The sequence below is a fragment of the Acipenser ruthenus genome, chromosome 17, assembly GCF_902713425.1.
Source record: "Acipenser ruthenus chromosome 17, fAciRut3.2 maternal haplotype, whole genome shotgun sequence".
Taxonomy (NCBI): domain Eukaryota; kingdom Metazoa; phylum Chordata; class Actinopteri; order Acipenseriformes; family Acipenseridae; genus Acipenser; species Acipenser ruthenus.
Genome location: NC_081205.1, coordinates 16,909,980 through 16,924,619, shown reverse-complemented (window position 1 = coordinate 16,924,619; position 14,640 = coordinate 16,909,980).

Below are 14,640 nucleotides of genomic sequence, written 5' to 3'. Positions count from 1 at the left end.
AACCCAGCACCACCATATGCAGTCAACACCGTGTCCGCAATCCAGTGTGACAGACACTGCTTAGAGAGGGGCTGTCCCAAGGTCCGTGTGCCATAACAAACAAAAAGCTGATTCGATTTACGCAAAGCTTTCGTCTTAAGTACATAAAACCTCAATGCCTGCACTGGGCAGAGGAAATTTAGTTTCTCATCCTCCTGTGAAGTAAACGGAGGCGGGTGAAAAGACTCCCGTTCCACAGATTGATTTATATGGAAAGCTGTGACCACCTTGGGGAGGAAAGCGGGGTTGGTGCGCAGCAAAACTCTGCTTCCATCCTCCCACACACGCATGCAGGAGCTGTGCACAGACAGCGCCTGCAGCTCACTGATCCGCTTAGCAGAGGTGATAGCCAAAAGGAAGGCTGTCTTCATAGATAGATACTTCAGCTCTATGGAGTCTAAAGGCTCAAATGGGGCCTTTGTAAGAGCCTCCAGTACAATGTTAAGGCTCCACTCAGGAAGAACAGTCCTTCTCGGAGGATGTAATCTCCGTGTGCCTTTAAGAAAGCGCGTAGCCAAAAAATGCGCACCCGGAGACTTAGAATCTACGGGGGTATGACAAGCAGATATAGCTGCCAGATACACCTTCGGGGTGGAAGGGGACCTTCCAGCATCAAACAGTTCCTGCAGGAACTGCAATATAACTGGCATCGGGCAAGTAACGGGGTCATGGCTCCTAGCCAGACACCAGGCTTGAAAACACTTCCACTTGTAAGTATAAACTGACCTAGTGGAGTCTGCCCTAGCATTCTGCATAGTGCTCACAACCGCGTCTGACAGCCCCAGCGCTAGCCAGCGGTCCCTTTCAGGAGCCAGGCCCACAACTGGAACCTGCCCGGATCCGGGTGCCAAAGGGAGCCCTGTGCCTGAGTGAGGAGATCCAGATCTCCCAAGGCTGGCCGTCCAGCATCTGGCACAGGGTCGCAAACCATATCCTCCTGGGCCACCTGGGGGCCACTAGAAGAACTGACGCTTTCTCCGACCGGACTTTCTCCAGGAAAGCCGGGAGCAACGGTATAGGAGGAAAAGCCTACAAAAACGCTTTGGGCCAAACGTGTGCTAGGGTGTCTACGCCTAGTGGACAGCCTGAGTGATGGAGGGTGTACCACAGGGGGCAATGTGTCGTCTCCGCTGAAGCGAACAGATCGACCTGTGCCTTCCCGAACCGTTCCCAAATGCGCTCCACCGTCTGGGGGTGGAGACGCCACTCTGACGGATGCAGACCTCTCCTGGAGAGGAGATCCGCTGCTAAGTTCACCACTCCCGGAATGTGCATCGCCCGCAGGGACAGCAGGTTGGCTTGGGCCCATATTAATAGCCTGAAGGCTATGCGATGTAACCCCGGAGACCGAAGGCCTCCCTAGTGGTTGATATATGCCACTACTGTTGTGCTGTCCGTTCAGATCAGCACATGCGCACCGCTCAGCACTGGAAGGAAGTGCTGGAGAGCCAGGAACACCGCCTGCAATTCCAGCATGTTCACGTGTAGGGATGCCCAGCGGTCCGGCCAAGATCCGCTGACTCCCCTGCCCTGCCAGACTGCTCCCCAGCCCTGGCTGGAGGCATCTGTTGTCACCACTTGGCGATTCAATATTACTCCCATTTGCACACCCTTGCGCAGGTGAGAGGGAACCCTCCACCAGCGTAGGGCCGCTGAGCATGTGTGAGACACAGTCAACTTGCGGTGTTTGTCGCGTCTGGCATTGTTGTGAAACGCATTGAGCCACACTTGCAGCGGGCGCATGCGAAGCAGACCCAGCTGGATCGCTACTGTGGCTGCGGCCATCAGACCCAGTAGTTTCTGGCACAACCTGAGGATTACCTTCGATCCCTGTCGAAACAGGGAGAGGCAATCTTGAATAGCTGCTATCCTGTCGTCCGACAGGTATACGTGCATTGCATTGGAGTCCAGCCGGAGCCCCAAATACGTGGTGCCTTGCACTGGTGCGAGCCGACTCTTTGCATCGTTCAAGGCTAAACCCAGCCTGACCAGATGCTCTGTCACAATTGCCGTGTGGGCTAGAGCTCCCTCTCGAGACTGGAAACAAATCAACCAGTCGTCGAGATAGTTTAAAACCCTGATCCCTTGCAGCCGCAGGGGAGCCAGTACAGCGTCTACGCACTTTGAAAACGTACGCGGAGCTAGGGAAAGCCCGAACGGCAGCACAGCAAACTCGTACGCGCTTCCCTGAAAGGAAAACCACAGGTATTTCCTGTGCTCTGGACGAATGGGGATATGAAAGTATGCGTCCCGCAAGTCCACAGTTGTGAACCAGTCGCCCGGCCGGACAGACTAGAGGATGTGACGGTGTGTCAGCATTCGGAACCTCCTTTCTTTCAGAAACCCGTTCAAGAGCCTCAGATCTAAGATGGGGCGAACCCCTCCATCTCTTTTGGGTACCAGAAAGTATCTGGAGTAGTACCCATCCTCCTGGGAGACGGGGTCTACTTGCAGCAAGGCGGCCACTTCTTCTTGAAGTACCGAGGCTTGCAAGGGGTCTGTTATGGAGGTGTTTATAACGCCCTGAAAGGGAGGAGGTCCCGAGTGAAACTGAAGCGCATAGCCGGTTCGCACGGTGGGGAGCACCCAGGTATCCGTGGTGCAATCGCGCCAGTATTGCAGCTGTTGTGCCGAAAAGGGGGTCTGAGGCCGCCAGCCTTCAGGGGCCTTGCTGGGGCTGCTGGGGCTGGGGCTGAGTAGTTTGGGGTGAGCGCGTAACGCGCTGGCCCTGAGGGCGACCCCTGAGACGCTGGTACGTGGATCGACCACGGCCTGCATTTCCTTTACCTGCTGGCTGGGCTCTGTTACTCTGAAGGCGATGCCTTAGGTCACCCCTTGGGGCTGTGGGGACTGGAACCGTTCTGGTGACAGTTTGCGTCCTGGGACTCGACCTATTCCACGCCGGAGCGAGGGAGGGAGCAGCGCAGCCACCTGACGGGAAGCCTCCCGGTCTCGAAGAGATTTCTGCAGAATCTCTTCCACAGCTGGCCCAAACGTACGTCCCGGGGATATGGGCGCATCCAGTAGCGCAGCTTTATCTGCGTCAGGGACCCTGGCTTGTGACAGCCACAGCTGTCTACGCGCCACAACTAAGCCCGCCAGGTTTCGGCCCAGGGCTTGCCCCTTCAGGCCGGAGATCTGCAGCAGTGTATCTGACAGGAGACGCAGCTCCGAAGCCACCGGCTCCGGGAGCAGGGCCTCGCACAACACTAGGGGCCGAAGCTGGTCTATCCCAGGAGGAGCGCACTTCCTCCAAAAAGTCTGGGAAGGCTGGGAAACACTGTGTGTGGGGAGCCAGCACCTGTGTCCGGAACACGGAGCGCCGCGGCTGTGCCGCCGGTGTCCAGGGAACCTGCAGGAACGCTGCAGCACGTTCCATAAGAGCCGAGACCAAGCTAGGCAACGAGGTGGAATTGGCTTCCGACACACACTCAGAGCCGGGTTCTTCCTCTGTAAGGGTGTCCCCCACCTGCATATCAGAGGAGAACGAAGCTGCATCACCGGAGGCGGCTATGGACAGCACGTCCACCTGTGCCAGTTGGGGCGAGCCTTCCCACCCTCCTTGCGCACCCTGCGGGGAGGGGGGATATGGTGCTTGGGGCTGCAACGGAGCCTGAGCAGGGGCCAATGCTGTGGTCTGCTTAGACAATAGCTCCAGTACCTGGGCCATCTGGGCCTTCAGGTCCATAATATCCCTTGCCTGCCTGGAGCGTTTTACCCGCTTTGCGGCTGGAGATGGGGAGCGGTTATGCTGCGCACTCGGGATGTCAGGCAGGGAGTCCAGGGGTGCGTCGTCGGGGGACCCAAAGGCTGCCGACGACCCCACCGCGTAGGACACGGAGCTCTCCTTTCTGGCTCTCTCCAGACAAGCCTCTTTCACTCTAGGCTGAAAAGCCTTGCAGACGCTGCAAGCCACATCCCTCTCAAGGGTCATGGTGGCATGCGGAACACCCAAGCACCGCACACAGAGGGTATGGTTATCCTCTTGTGGGGTACTGGCGTTACAAGCCATACAGGCATGGAACCCCGGCATGGGTCTGTTCATATTCAGCATCGTTCCCTTATTTATTTTTTTTGAACTGATGCACAACAGACTAGGCCTGCACTATACCGTGCGGCATCACGAGGTATGCGCTAGCAGCTCAGTGCCTACGCAATGCGAGCAACTTGCACAGCACTGCTCGTCCTCGATTGTTCCAGACGCCTTGCGCAGCGGGAGCGTAACTGCGTACACTGCGCTCTGTGCGTAACTTTTGGAAAGGAGCAACGAACACCTGCGCGTTGTATGTGCTGTGCATACTGTTCTACGTACACTGCGTACTGGGACCAAGTACCGTGTGCGTAAAGCTCCTACGCTGGCGTCGGATAATACGCAGCCTGTGCCAAGAGAATCAGGCTATGCGTGCGCCGCAGTGCCGCAGCACCGGAGAGGACGCTACGCAAAGTGCGTACCCAGACCGCGTGGTCAACACACACACCTGGTCAGCGCAAAGCGTGTACCAGGGGGGGACAGAGGCCGAAGAAGCGGTGGGTGAAGTTTTTGTCAAGCAAAAATTACAGTTTACAAGAAGGCAGAAAAGGAGAGAGAGCACACCGAACGCACATGAACCGACACACCGCAGCGGTCAGGTTCGGCCGGCGACACCGCTCGGACGGGGATACGGCAGTACCTAGCCCCGAGGAAGGGAGCGTGGCTGGGTCACTCGACAGCGGGGATACGGCCAGGCCTAGTCCCGAGGAGGATACTTGTGTGACTCTCTATAGGAAAAGACAACTCACTCGCGGGTGGCTGCACAGACAGCCGCTCACATACAACAGACAGCAAAGAGAGAGAGCGGCCCGCCCAGAGGGGGGCAGCTGAAAGACAGAAAGACAACAAACTCGGTCTTTTTCAAGAGTCGTTGATTCCGGGAAAGCGGCAAGCCAGCTTTCAGCACGAATGCTAGGAACTACAACAAACCCGAATCGACTCAAGGGCTCTTCCTATCAACATGCTCAGTTCTCGACACAGAGGTCCTACCTTACCGTCTTGAGAAGGAAAAAGAGGGAGATCTTCCGGTGAGTGACGGTTTTATACCCTCGGTAGGCGGGACCGAGTGTGTCATCACAGGAAGGGGCCTTCGGCAGCTCTGATATAGAGAGCTCAGTATTACCTACCTCAAGGGCAGGGAATATCCCATACTTAATGTTGGTGGTCGTCTTCGACTTGAAAGGGAACCTTTGTTTCACCACTCTCAAAGCACCACTGACCAAGAACCAAAACCACTGATCCAACAATGACCTGCTCAGGATTCACGTATATTGGACAGGAGCTCATTGTGCAAACACTTAGTATTGTTATTTGGTAGATGTGGGGGGGTGGTGACAATGCAATCACTTTTTGAATATGTAACTACTGTAGATTAGTCAGGCAACTTTACAGAAATGAAACTAAGACTAAACAGTTGCAAGAAAAACACTGGCCATATTGAAGAGCTTTTGTGGCAAAGTAATCAATTCTTTTCACATCTATCTTTTCTGTACAGCATTTTCAATATTTGTTTTGCAGGTTTAAATACAAATGCAATTTAAATATATATTTATCATTGATTGCTTAAATATTTGTATACATAATATGCCTAATATGTCTAGGAGGGTTGTAACATTCTGAGACCTGTAGTTATTATTATTATTATTATTATTATTATTATTTATTTCTTAGCAGACGCCCTTATCCAGGGCGACTTACAATTGTTACAAGATTTCATATTATGCAGATATCACATTATTTTTACATACAATTACCCATTTATACAGTTGGGTTTTTACTGGAGCAATCTAGGTAAAGTACCTTGCTCAAGGGTACAGCAGCAGCAGTGTCCCCCACTGGGGATTGAACCCACAACCCTCCGGTCAAGAGTCCAGAGCCCTAACCACTACTCCACACTGCTGCCTTATTATTATTATTATTATTATTATTATTATTATTATTATTATTATTATTATTATTATTATTATTATTATTATTATTATTATTATTATTATTATTATTATTATTATTATTAGCAGCTCAGGTGTATTTTGCGGAGGTGATGGCTAACATTGATTTGTTTATTTATGTTTAGAACGGGGTTTCCCCCTCCGCCCCTGTGTTATTTTGTATTTGTTTATTATGATTTATTTATTGTATTTGTGACGGCGTACCACCGTGTTATTGTGTTTATATATGTCGGCGAAGCGCCGTATGTTTTGTTATTGTTTATTGGTATTTATGTATTGACGGCGTAGCCGTGTGTGTGTTTTGGTTAGTAGTGTGGATGGGTAGCCCCATCCACAGTAATTTAAAAAAACTCGTGCAGATTGTGGCCACAGTATAAAAAGCCTGCAGCTCTCCATGTTTAAGGTGGGTGTTAGAGCGGAGAGAGTGAGCGAGGAGCGAGGAGCGAGGAAAACCCGAAAGAAAACGAGAGAAAACGAAACTAACAGAAAAAAACGTAAAGGATCAGTGAAGGCTATTGCCCAGCCTGATCGTGTTGTTTGTGTTTGTGATTTGTTAGGCTTCCAAGCCGTAGGCTGGGGAAGCCTATTGTTTATGTTAGTATTATTATTATTGTTATTTTATATATTTTTTTCTGCCAAAACATGCTCAAAAACTGACGAAATTCGGTACACTGGTAGATGCCTATGGATGATAGTCGGTGATATTCAGCAAATTTGCGCAAGTCACATGGTTCGGCAGCCATATTGGATTTTGCGGAATTTGTTAAAACGCCTATGTATCGGACACCGCTTACTGCAGAGTTCTGAAAATTGCTATACATGTTGAGGGATAGTCCATGATTAACTGTTGTTAATATGAAGCTGATTGGTTCTGTGGTTTGGCAACCACATTGATTAATGACATAAAATTACCATAAAAATATAAAATCATCAAAATTCAAACACCTTCTTCTCTGAAACCGCTTATCCGATTGAAACAAAAATTGGAATAAAACATCTCAGTATGGTCATCTGTTACGCTTATTCAAGGGAAGTTGCTACTGTGAAAATCATGGCGTCCACGCTGCATGACATCATCAACATACGCAACTGGCTATAAAACTGTGTATAACTTCTTATTGGCTGCACCAAAACGCACAAAATTTGACACGAATGTTGAGGACTATGTGATGTTGTGTCGTGGTCAATATGGCGGCCTTTGGTCACATGGTGTGGCAGCCATCTTGGATTTAATGAAAAGTTTGGACAATATTCAAAAGTCTTCTCATGAACAGTAAATAGTACAGCTGTGAAAAAATTTGTACATAGTGCGCTCATGTCCACGATTGATTCTACTTAAGGAAAAATTGATTGGTCACATGGTGTGGCAGCTATGTTGGATTTTGCGTAAAACACTTAAACAATTCCTCATTTGACCGATTGATGTGAATCTTGGTTATACGTTATCTTTGTAATGTCATCTAAAAAAATTTGTCAGAAAAAGTTCCTACATCAACAAACATGACCGCCATGAGCCAATCAATATGGGCGACATGCCAGTTTCACCAATTTTTTACCCTGTAATGACACATTCCCACCACTAGGGGCAGCTGTTAACATGGAAACGTGAGTACAGTCTTCTTGGAAAAAATATTTTTCAAAGCAGCCATTTTTCCCTGGTGTCTAGCCGATCAGTTTCACTAACTGGTGTAACTTAAACCACAGTAAATACACTGGAAAGCCTGATATTTTACACACACTACAGTATAAAAAGACACATATTGTAAACTAAGAAAACATTTTTTGAAGAACTGTTGCAACCGCATCAACGCTGGGAAAAAAATGCAGCACACACACACACTCGTGCAGAAGGTGGCCATCTCTCGAGTTAGTTAATTGTTTAAATTGTTGCTAATCGGGAAATGGTCACCTGTATAAAAACCTCCAGCGCATCCAGTTTGTGCTGGGGTGTTCAGAGAAGGAACGACAGCGACAGTGGAGAGTAGAAATGAAAGAAAGACAACACAACTTAAAAAGGAACCGTCAAAGCTACTGCCCAGCCTGACCTTAGGACCTGTGGTGTATTGTGTTCGTGATTTGTTTGTTTATATTTTGTTTTCGCTCTATGAGCAAAGTGTTTGTTTAATCTTTTATTTTATTATTTAAAAAACTAGCACGCCGCGTCTTTTGCCTGCAATAATGCCTCTTTGTTTTTTGTAATATGTATTTCTAGTGTAAACCTACTGTCACAATGTGTTGACAAGTCAATGGGAAAATTCAAAGTCTCGAGATAAATTATACGCAGTTTGTAAAACTTATGAACAAATTTGTTTTATTAAAGCTACCATGAATATAATTTCGGCAGAGTGTTAATATGATGTCAGTTATGTTCTACCATTTATTTTAATTATATTAAGGTGTATTTATAGGGCTGTGTTTACAGATAAATCGGCTCTGATTCAATATTATTGTAGCGTTCGCGTCGATGACCTAACTTACTGACGGAATAAAACAAAAATCAAGGGAGACAGGCTTACAAGGTGAAATCAGCAATGGCCGAAAAACCTTCGTCTTTATTTTTACTCTGCGCGGCCAAAAAAACAACACACAGCTTCCGCTTCCTCTTACCACCTAATACATAACTTTATTACTCCAGTAGATGGCAGTATAAAACCACAAATAGCTAGGGGAATAATTATGTATTCAGTACTTTTTGACGGCTACATAATTCCCCCGCTCTGTTAAGAAACGTCATCGTTTCTATTATTCATTTTAATCAAAAAGAACGCTAACAAATAAACATTAACTAAACATTGCCAGTGTAAACATGAATTTAGTTACCTTTACACAGTAATTTATCAAATCAGTTATTAACCAAAGCTGTCAGCTAATCCAACAAAATCTGAAGAAAAAAAAAATGTAAAGAAAACATTAAACCATTACATATGGCAATACAATGCAAAAATGTATTAAAAAGTTATGTAACAGTTTACACAAATAAAACAATTGTTCAGATAGAAAAACAATTAAATCACCAATGAAACACATAGTTTTCGAACTGTGTTGGCAGTCTGACAGTCCTTCCAAAACGTGTGACCCCAGTTATTCTGTTGTCAGGTTGAGGATCGCTAGTGGGCTGAGCAGTCTCAGTGTGGTCAGTACTTAAGTCAGACAGTCCATACAGTCCATTTTGCTGCTCAATCTCCACCGGGTCACTTAAATGTCTGAGTGTTCAGCAGGTAAGTATGGATGCACTCTTAAAGGAGATGTCTGAGGAGAGGGAACTTCAGAGCCAGGCGTCTCCAATGCTGAGGAACCGCGGGTAGGTAGTGGCAAAGTGTAGGGGCGCAGCCTGTCATAATGCACAACCTGAGACTGTTCTTCTGGATCTAAAGGATTGCCAAGCCGGTAAGTAACACCCACTTCACCATCTGTAGAGTCAAAGCGATGCAGAACTTGCAATGGACCCTTCCAATGAGGTGCTAGTTTAAGCCTGCTCTCTGTGGGGTCATTGAGCCAGACGAGATCCCTCACCTGATAAGGTTTGTGTCTTACTTGAATGTCGTAGTACTGTTTCTGCTTTTCACGTGCAGAAGCACTATTTTGTTGAGTTAAGGTAAAAGCTGATTTCAGACGGCTTAGCAAAGAAGTCACATACTCAGCCGGTGTTCCTGGCGTTGGATTTCCTAGGGCAAAGGAACCGATGAAAACATCTGCTGGTACTCGTGCTTCCCTGCCATGGGTCAGGAGATAAGAACATAAGAACATAAGAAAGTTTACAAACGAGAGGAGGCCATTCAGCCCATCTTGCTCGTTTGGTTGTTAGTAGCTTATTGATCCCAGAATCTCATCAAGCAGCTTCTTGAAGGATCCCAGGGTGTCAGCTTCAACAACATTACTGGGGAGTTGGTTCCAGACCCTCACAATTCTCTGTGTAAAAAAGTGCCTCCTATTTTCTGTTCTGAATGCCCCTTTATCTAATCTCCATTTATGACCCCTGGTCCTTTTTTCTTTTTTCAAGTCAAAGAAGTCCCCCGGGTTGACATTGTCTATACCTTTTAGGATTTTGAATGTTTGAATCAGATCGCCGCGTAGTCTTCTTTGTTCAAGACTGAATAGATTCAATTCTTTTAGCCTGTCTGCATACGACATGCCTTTTAAACCCGGGATAATTCTGGTTGCTCTTCTTTGCACTCTTTCTAGAGCAGCAATATCCTTTTTGTAACGAGGTGACCAGAACTGAACACAATATTCTAGGTGAGGTCTTACTAATGCATTGTAGAGTTTTAACATTACTTCCCTTGATTTAAATTCAACACTTCTCACAATATATCCAAGCATCTTGTTAGCCTTTTTTATAGCTTCCCCACATTGTCTAGATGAAGACATTTCTGAGTCAACATAAACTCCTAGGTCTTTTTCATAGTTCCCTTCTTCAATTTCAGTATCTCCCAGATAAGGTGTGTATCCTGTACTTGAATGTACACTGGTGTTATAAGCAAAAGCAACTTGACTAAGAAAACTATCCCACTCCCCTTCACACGTCAATAGGATCTTGGCTAGCTGGTTAATCAAGGTCCTATTAAAACGTTCAACCATACCGTCTGATTTAGGATTGTAAGGTGTTGTACGTGTTTTCTTCATTCCCAGCATCTGACACAGCTTCTGTATTAAGTCAGATTCAAATTGATGTCCCTGATCAGTGTGTAGGGTCTCAGGAATGCCATGTTCACAAATGTAATGCTCAAACAAGCATTTAGCTACAGTGATAGCTCTTTGATCAGGAATGGCGTACAGGTTGACATATTTTGTAAAGTAGTCTTCAACTACAAGAACATATCGATTACCTTTTGTTGTTTGTGGTAATTCCAAGATGTCAGCTGCTACTATCTGGAATGGTCGAACAGTGGAAGAGCTTCCCATGGGAGCTCGGTATCTGGGAACTGGAGATCTCCGTCTCTGGCATGCATAGCATTGCTCACACCAATGTTTAATGTCCTTGTACATGGAGGGCCAATAACATACCTGGCGTGCACGAGCAAGAACTCGCTCTACCGAAAGATGAGCAGACAAGGGTCCACCATGGAGGTGCTTTAAGAGTTCTGGAACTAACACTGTGGGCATAACAATCTGAGTAGTCCTGGTCCCGGTGCTAGGGAAGTGCACTACACGACATAAAAGTCCATTAATTAAAGATAAGCGATTATACTCTGCCCATAAACGTGTCAACAGTTGCGAAGCACCTTTAAGTCTCCAACGAGGAGGTCTATGAGTTGTGCCAGCTATCCATGACATAACGGTCCCAATATCTGTGTCCTCGTACTGTAACTGTCTGAGGTTCTGACCATCGTGAGACAAGGAGTAGATCAAGCTTTGATCGGCAGCTGCATCTGTAGGTGGGCTCACCTCGCTAATATCACCAGTCTGTGTTCTGGTGGAGCTCTGCGAGGACTGGTAGGAGCTACCCATGTCATGGTCCACCTTTGCAGCTGACTGAGGGTCAATATGGGAATTCTGTAGTGCACAAGCAAGTGGCGTATTGCAGTCACTGACATGCTGACTACTGTTTGCTGAATCTGTGGAGTTGGCTTGAAGTTCACAGTTAAAGGTGGCTGACACTATGGGAGGTCTGCGGGAGAGAGCATCCGCATTAGCGTGTTTGTGACCTACCCTGTGCACTACAACCCAATCATATGGATCTAGTTCTAAGGCCCATGTGCTGCGGCGTCCTGTTCGGTCATTGTCAATAGGAATTCGTCTCAGTCCCATCAAGGATTTGTGGTCTGTGACAATGGTAAAAGGATGCAAACCAAGATACTGTCTAAATTGACGAACGGCCCACACTACAGCCCACAGTTCTCTATCGTATGTAGACCATCGTCTTTCTGCTGCTGTAAGGGCATGGCTAGCATATGCCACTACTTTCTCAAGGCCATTTTGCATTTGCGCTAACACAGCACCTACAACAGTCTGGGACGCATCAGTGTAAACAAGGAATGGCTGGCTGAAGTCTGGCAATGTGATGATAGGTTCTGTAGATAGCACATTGCGAAGGTAATTAAAAGCAGATTCACACTCACTTGTCCACTGGAATGGGATGTTCTTCCCTGTGAGGTGATGTAAAGGTGTAGCATGTTGCGCGAAGTCCTTAACGAACCTCCTGCAATACGAACACAAGCCAAGGAAGGCACGCACCTCAGTCGCTGTGCGTGGTGTAGGCCATTCCTTGACCCGCTGTGTGTTTCATGGATCAGGTTGGAGCCCTTGTTGAGAAATGACATGTCCTAAAAACACAACATGGTCACGAGCTATGTGGAGTTGTAGGTTAAGCTTCAGTCCACTGCTTTGAATTCTAGAAAATACTTCATTGAGATGGGCTAGATGGTCATCAAAGGTCTTGCTGAAAATTAGGATATCATCCAAATAAACCATACACAACTGCCATGGGAGCCCCCGCAGCACCAACTCCATTAAACGTTGGAAGGTCGCCGGCGCGTTGGTAAGACCCATGGGCATGGCACGAAACTGATAGAGTCCCCTTACAGTTGTAAATGCTGTTTTTTCACGATCCTCCTCAGCAACCTCCACCTGCCAATACCCATTTGAAAAATCCAGAGTACTGTACCAGGCAGAGCCTGCCAGGGCATCAAGCGTGTCGTCCACACGAGGAAGAGGATGCGAGTCCTTGACTGTGATGCTATTCAGCTTGCGGTAGTCCACGCAAAATCTCCAGCTGCCGTCCTTCTTCTTAACAAGGACAACAGGGGAAGCCCATGGACTACAGCTTTCCTCAACAACACCGTCTGCTAGTAATTTGGAAACTTGGTTGTCAATTTCTTGCCGCTTGTCTGGTGATGTGCGGTACGCATGCTGTTTAACTGCTGCATGGTTGCCAGTCCTAATGTTGTGTTTGACAAGTCCACAGCACCCTGTGTTATGTGGTGTGGCATCGAAAATGTTGCTGTACTTAAGCAGTAAGGCCTCCAGTTGGTCTATCTGCTGCTGTGATAGAAGCAAAGCATCAAGTGAGCTAAAGGGTATTGGAATTGAGGCCGCTACTGTATTACACTCAAGAGTGGACTCAGGGGGGTTAATAACCAAGTCCTCGTCATTGATATAATAGAACTGTCCCAAGTGTGTACCCTGATGAATTTTCAGCATCTGATTGGTTGGGTTTAACAGGCGGGCAGCAACAACTCCCTTTTCAACAGCAGCTACGGAGCGTGCAACGACAAGCTCTGTGTTATCATTAGGGTTTGGCTCCAAATAGCCTACATAATTATCTGGAGGTGTGTCAGCTACACTTGGTGACTCCACACAAGCAGGGACAATAATTTCACTCAATGGTGGCACAGTCACTGTGGTTAAGATGGACACATTACAGCATTCTGAGACAAAATCTTTGTTCTTTAAGAAAGGAATGGTAAATTCCCACAGCTGAAGTGTACCATGTCTAGTGTCGAGGACAGCATGGTGCTTGGATAATTGGTATTATTGAATTGTGGTTTGTCACACTTGAGAATTATTGTATTTCTTGTTCTTATTGTATGACTTATATTGTAACACTTGAATGTATTTGTATTTGCTTGCGATTGTAAGTCGCCCTGGATAAGGGCGTCTGCTAAGAAATAAATAATAATAATAATAATAAGAAGAAGTCCCACCCTAAAAGTACTGACTGCGTAGCATCACGGACAACATGCACTTCATGTTGATAGGTCTCGCTCCCAAGGCCCATTGTCATCGTTAGTGTGCCCAATGTGTCCAGTAATTGTCCATTTACAGCACGAGCCATCATGTACTGCCTATGAATGGTGCGTTTACGTAAAGCAGGGACGCTCATTCTGAACTCAGCACTAACTAATGACACACTGGATCCTGTATCAATTAGAATTGTTACTTCAGTCCCTTCAATAATACCTCTAATGTAAGCAGTAGACATGTTTTTACTGTCATTTACAGGAAAGGAGTTCAAATCAGTTTTACTTCCCTTAGCAGACTGGTCCACTCCATCCTGGCCCAAGGAGATGGAAGCTGATGTCTGGGCCGCAACACCAGCTAATTGTAGTTTCCCGGCTCCCCATGGGCAGAAGTTGGCGAGACACTGCGGCCGTTACCGGCTGGGGAAAGGAATCTCACACCACGCTTCTGCGAAGCACCATCGTAGGGAGGTCCAGGGCTGGGGCTACGCTGGCCGGTCGTTCTACCAGGGTAGCTGTGTCTATCGTTATATGGTAGGTAACGCTCCCGTCGCTGCTCCGGTGTCCACTCACTGCTCCTATACGCTTGCGGTCGGTGCTCAGGTGAACGGCCCCTCAGCTGGTCATCAGTCCCCAGATAACGTGAGGAATAGCATCCCAACTCATTACAGTCACATTTGCAACGTCCCCGCTCTTCAGCTCTGGCATAATGTCCACCAGTAGCGGTGTAGTGTGGCGAAGGACTGCAGCGCCTCCTATCATGGAACGCAGGGGTGTCATATCGTCTGGTATCAGTCCATTGTCTGCTTTCCTTTATATGTCTAACTTCAAACTGTAAACTACTGACTTTAGCACTAAGGTCTTCAACAGCTTTCAAAAGCTTATTTTCTCTGTCTGAAACAGTGCTGACTGTGGTCATCTGGGTCCCTGACACCATAGCTGA